General features: G+C 27.5%; 1 long non-coding RNA gene across 1 annotated transcript in view; it reads right to left on the reverse strand.

Annotated features, from left to right (window-relative positions):
- LOC136795489 (uncharacterized) overlaps positions 1 to 2,587 on the reverse strand; it is a 483,063-nt gene extending 480,476 nt beyond the window's left edge. The window contains exon 1 of the long non-coding RNA XR_010843119.1: positions 2,108 to 2,587. This is a non-coding gene — a long non-coding RNA (uncharacterized lncRNA). The remainder of the gene's footprint in view (positions 1 to 2,107) is intronic.
- Positions 2,588 to 6,046: the final 3,459 nt, after the last annotated feature.

Genomic DNA, 6,046 nt, shown 5'->3' on the forward strand with positions numbered 1-6,046 from the left:
TTTGGAATATAAAGAATTCTTCGGACTTACAAAGTATCACAGATCAAGTGACGATAAGTCGAAAATAATGAAAGATTATAATAAAATTTAAAATAATTATTGGAATCTTAGTTTCCTAACACGTTTAATTTTCAACGTAGCAGAAAATTATGACAAAACGATATCATTAATTTTTTTAAAAATATTTTCGCGTTCGACAATAATATTAAATCTTATCTAAACGAGAATAACTCATACATAAAATAATATTCAATTTTTTTTCCTATTTCTTAATTAATTTTTATTTAACAGATACAATATGTACAGAGGAAAGATTTCAATAAAAAGTAGTATTCAACGAGAATATATTTTCATCTCGTCAGAAAATAATGATAAAATGGTACCATTTTTTTTTTATATTTTATATTATGTGTATTAGCAACTCAACACAGTTGAGCAGCCACTCGAGATTGGTTTTTCGAGTTCCTCCTCGTTTTTACTAAAATGAGAGTGAATAATTCATGAACGAAATAAAATTCAATAAATAATTGATATATTACAGATTTTAATAGCAAGTAATATTTAATGATATACTAAATTCTACAAACGTAATAACCTTCTCTTTAGAACTATCGTAAGTTTGCTTCCATGACTTTGACATTAGTCTAATAAATTAAATAAACAAAATATTTAATTTTCATTAATTTATTAAATGAGTTACAAAAGCTTCTTTTGTATAATTAGTCTTACTTAAGTCCATTGATCGAAGAATTCACACTTATTAAAATTATTAGAACGTATTTCTGAAGACAAGGGCCTTAGAAATAAACTGAAGATGATTCATAAGGTCTTATCTTAACAGTGTCTTATCAGCATCAAAATTGAATGATAACGAAATTTAAAGGTATGAATATGATTTTTGTTTTTGTTATAATTCATAATGCTTATTCGTATTAAAATATGTTTAACAATTTCCTTGAATAGCTTTATTATAATTCTATTCCCAAATAAGCTTTGAAAATTTATTGAACCTCAAAAAGAATGATCAATTTTAATAAATTATTCCTCTAAGCTTAACTATACAACTAATATATATACAGTATATATACATAACTATGTATATTTATATAAATAAATATATATTTTGGATGAAAATGTTTATAAATATATACATCTTCATCCAACATATGTACTTATAATATTGAGAGTGAATGAGGATACACATGCAAAATATATTATTTCTTTTACTGCTAGGTATAACTCAATCTTCATAAGAAAACATATGCTCAACCTCCCCCTTCTGTAAAGCCACTTCAAGATATTGCATTTTTTCCAGAAGAGTTAGGATGTCACATGACACATTTCCCATACAAGACACATAAATTTCGTTTTATGACGAAAAATAAATTTCAGAAAACGTATAACAAATTTATTGGAATGCAGATTCTATTGTGCTAATTAAAATGAAATGGGAATTTCAGTATAAGTATAGTTAGAATAATGTTTCAATACTTGGTGTGTAATATTAAAAGATACTAAAAACAAAACATTACGATATAACTAACAATCATTTATGACAAACATAATGTTTAAAAATATTACTCTATGAGACTAATACAATTAACATTTATATAAAAAATATAATAATTTAAATAAATTATAGTTTATTAAACAAACATACATTAAAAAAAAAAAAAAGGATATTAATGAATGATGTGAGAAGAATTCGGAGAGACAAGACTGAAGTTCGGTCTGTTCACCTCTTATCAGTTTGACCGGCGGATAAAAACCCTCAAAGCAGTTGATACACGAGCCTTTATATTATTATATATTATAAATAAAGAATATTTTATTTGTTTTCATTCTTCTTACGAAGTAAAGCTAAAGCAACCGAACGTCAGTTCCCGTACTTTCCGTGTTTATAATCTCTCACCTGGACAGGAAGCCGTTTATTGATACTATTACTGATATCACACACTTACATCAAGAATAACAATAACTCTTTCTAGCAATAAAGACACGAGATGGAATTGTGACAAAGCGGCATATAAAGCAAGCGCAACCATGTTTCTTAAATAAAAAAAAATCCATGATACAAAGTTAATTATTAAAATACACATTAAATTACCTCTGGAACTCTTCAACACTGGAAAAAATTCTTTTTCGACCAGAAAATACAACGTGGTTGGAGCACTGACAGTAGAAGACCGGTTGTCATAACTAGTTTATATTACAGAGAAAAGCACTTAAAAGACAATGCAAACACAGTTAATACACCAAAACATAAACCACGCCCTAATAATGTAATTTTTGTTTTTATCTCAGGATGAACGACACAAACAGGAATTTTTAAACACACACACAAATACAATCCAACCACTTGAACATAAAAAAAATAATCAAAGACACATGTACCTCCTCAAAAAATTATTCGAGTCTGTCAACTATTTTTTCATCGATAAACGGACTAGTGCGATCGATATTTGACAGATGATAATAGATAGAATGAGGTGATAACGATATTAAAGAGAGTCACGTATCCACAACAAGATATAGAGCGCTGGCGAGCTAGGCACTGGCTGAGACGTTGGCATCAGATGTGAGGGCGAGGTGTAGTGGTGGGGGGGAGCCGTGGCGGGAGGAGTGGGGGTAGGGGAACTCTGCGCATGCGCGGCATCGACTCAACATGGACGCCACGCAGGTTATCTCATCTCGGTCGCCCTACACACGTCCGAAGTTAACACCTGTTGTGTCCTTAGGTCTCTATGAATTACAGGGCACTCCACTCAGCTTTATTCAATGCCCCAACGTATTAACCACTAATATACTAAAGAAACCGACGTCTTTGTAGGATAGGTATTAAATTAACTCTAGTAGTACTTAATCAAAGTGATAACAAAAAGTCAAATAGGACTCTAATAACCATGGATCATGCATCTTATCAAACTCTAGCAACAAGACATTAATATAAAACAAAAGATCGATATTGTGTTGTTTTTTTCTTTCCCTTAAATCAAGTTAAAGCAAACACCAAAAAACTTTATAATGAATAATTCTTACTTCCCTCAAGTTCCTTTGATTCTCTACTTTCTATCTGTACATAAAAATAAATTTTTTTTTTTTTTTACCATTCCTATTATTACAAAATAAACCATTTCAATTAATATAATTCAACAAACATTCCAAAACTTTTTTAAATGTTAGGAGTAAAAGAAAAACAATAAAAATAAATAAAAAATTCAAATTTCAACTATTCACCTCCATATAGATAAAATTAGCAAATATGTCATCCTGTGTACATAAAAATACATCATCTATTATTTAATAGGTGAATAAATATAATAATTTATCTTTTTATTTATTTTTTTCATATAATGTTATCTTTCCTTTAATATATGCATGGCTGGAGGAGCTAAGAACATTTCCACTAACTTAACAAACAACAGAATTAAAGGTTCTCCCTTTTAGGTAAATTAATTGAAAAGTTGTGATTTTCCTGAAAGAGCAAGTTTAACTGTATTTTTTGTAACACTGGTGGAAATGTACTTTGCACCAGTATGAAATAAGCCATCAATATATTTTTATATAATTTAGTTTATATCTTCACGATTATTTGTAATCAATTTATTTATAAAAATCCTATAAAATAATATACTTTTATTTAAAAAATTTGTTCCATTTGTTTATTTTTGTTTCTGTTATATTTTGAATTTCTCTGTATATACATAATATAGAACCTTAAAATTAAACAATACAGTTCAAACCAATAGCATGCTGCATGGGTTCTATACAAGAGGAAAAAAGAATTTACAACACTCATTTTTGGAATGTGTAAATTTTATTATTATTATGAATAAGTATAAACATCAAATTACTATAATAATAAAAAGAAAAATATAGTTCGGCACAAACCATCCCCTACACTTTTTAAAAAATTTTATTTATACTGTTTTGACCTTATACTTTATCTGAAATCAGGAATTTCATCATTTTTTTTTCTTTTTAAATTTTGTCAAATTGGTTAAAATTACATCATACACTCAAATAGTTATAAATTAAACATCCAGCTAGCCAAAGATATTTACAAAGGCCTGGCTTACTTTCTTTCCTCTTCTTTTTTATGTTTAGAATTACTTTAATACGACTAGCACCCCAGTAATGGCAAAAACATTAGAACTATTTAATGAAAAGTTATTTATTTAATATAATGAGTTACATTGAAAATCATCAAACATAAGGTGAACCCCATTTTTGGTAAATAATGATTGGATATAATATAATAATAATATATTTTAACATAGAGACCTTAAGATGTGATAAAATTATAATAAAAATAGAAAAATATAATAAAAAAAAGCATGAAAGTGAGTTTTGGAAAAAAAAAAAAAAAATACAATCAATTTCATATCCTTATATCATGAACACTAGTTATCAAAACACAATTGGTAAGATTTTAGCCGACAGGTTTAAACAATAAACGCCAAAAAATGTACAATGAATAGTAATTTTCATTACTTAGTGTCATATTTTTATTGCATCTGCAACAATTTTCTATTTAATAGATTATTATAAACAAGTTTCCATGAAAATTAAGTTTTTAAACAAAAAAATTCAATTAATTATTTTTTTAATTCTTTAAAAAGAAAGTAAAGCTAATCCATCATTCAACAGCCTGAAGCCTGCTGAAGTTCCACAACATTGGCAAAAGATTATTTTAAAATTAGTTTTTAATTTTAGGAGTAAAAAAAGGATTACGAACATAAAGTAAATCGAGTCAAACAATATGTTATATTTGAAAATAGACAAGGACTTATTGTTCTTTTTTACATTGCAATTTCATGTAAATTACATCATACAAATTTTTAAATTTTGAAAATGACCACTTAAGCTCAGAATTAGAAGGTATATAAAAGAAAAATTATAGCTGGTTTAACGAATGGAAAAAAGTAACCGACAATTCAGACTATGAAAGGGATTTTACATTAAAGGAAAAACGTGAGAAATTTTAAGGTATACCAAAGTTAAAGACAATTAAAAAAAAAATTAATCATAATCGTAAGGGTGCTGAGTATCACTTGTAGCAAAATAAAAATGACTTAAAAGTTAGTTACATAAGTAATGAAAACTTTATAAAGATGATCTTTTTTTTATTTAAATATTAAGCCCGTGTTGAAAGATATTATTTTTAATAGTAAGGATGAAAACATGCTTCATTTAGTAAACAGATGTTCTATTCCAAGTGCATGTGTGCACAAATATTTAGATGAAAGTGTATTTAGAGAAAAAAGTTTCAGTTCAAAAAGTAATAGAAATCAAGATCGAAAAATTTTGGAGTTAAGTTATTTTTAAATCTGAAATATGCATTAAATTGTAAAAATTTTTTTATAACAAGGTTTAATAATAACTTATACAAAAGTATTTAAAAAATAAAATAATAGAATATATCTGTAACCCCAGTGAATATGTGGTTAAGTCAAAATTCCTTACTTTTCAGGGGACAACTTTTAAAGTTTGAACATTTATGTAAAATCAGGTGTTTGTGGTAAATCATCGAAATTTCATCAATACTACCAAAACGTTGGTAACTTGTTACTTGTTTTACACCAATTTGATATGTATTATCACTAATTAGATAATAGAGTTTACTAATTGTTCACCGACCGTTGACAACAGACTTGACCAATAACTCTGTTTTAAAACGTTGACTGACTTAGACACTTACGCACAATGAAGATGTTGCCTCTGTGATTCTCTTAGACCACTTAACTCATTTTGACCAAAATTCGACTTAACCACATATTCACTGGGGTGACAGATATATATGGCTTTAAACATATCGCTTTGAACAGCATTGATGAAACACTGCAAAGTGGGGCAAAATGTCAGACATTAAATAGTTAGAAACTATTTGTTCCTTTTTGACTGCAACCCTGACCATCTTCATATTTTAAGTTATACAGTCAATTATATACACACACACATATATATGTATGTATATATACAGTATACTCTGGAATGTTGGGTAAATGGAAGATATGTAATTTTGCATCATTCCAAGAAATACCGC

This window comes from Halyomorpha halys, unplaced genomic scaffold (genome assembly GCF_000696795.3).
Source record: "Halyomorpha halys isolate HHAL.00 unplaced genomic scaffold, Hhal_1.1 Scaffold156.1, whole genome shotgun sequence".
NCBI classification, from domain to species: domain Eukaryota; kingdom Metazoa; phylum Arthropoda; class Insecta; order Hemiptera; family Pentatomidae; genus Halyomorpha; species Halyomorpha halys.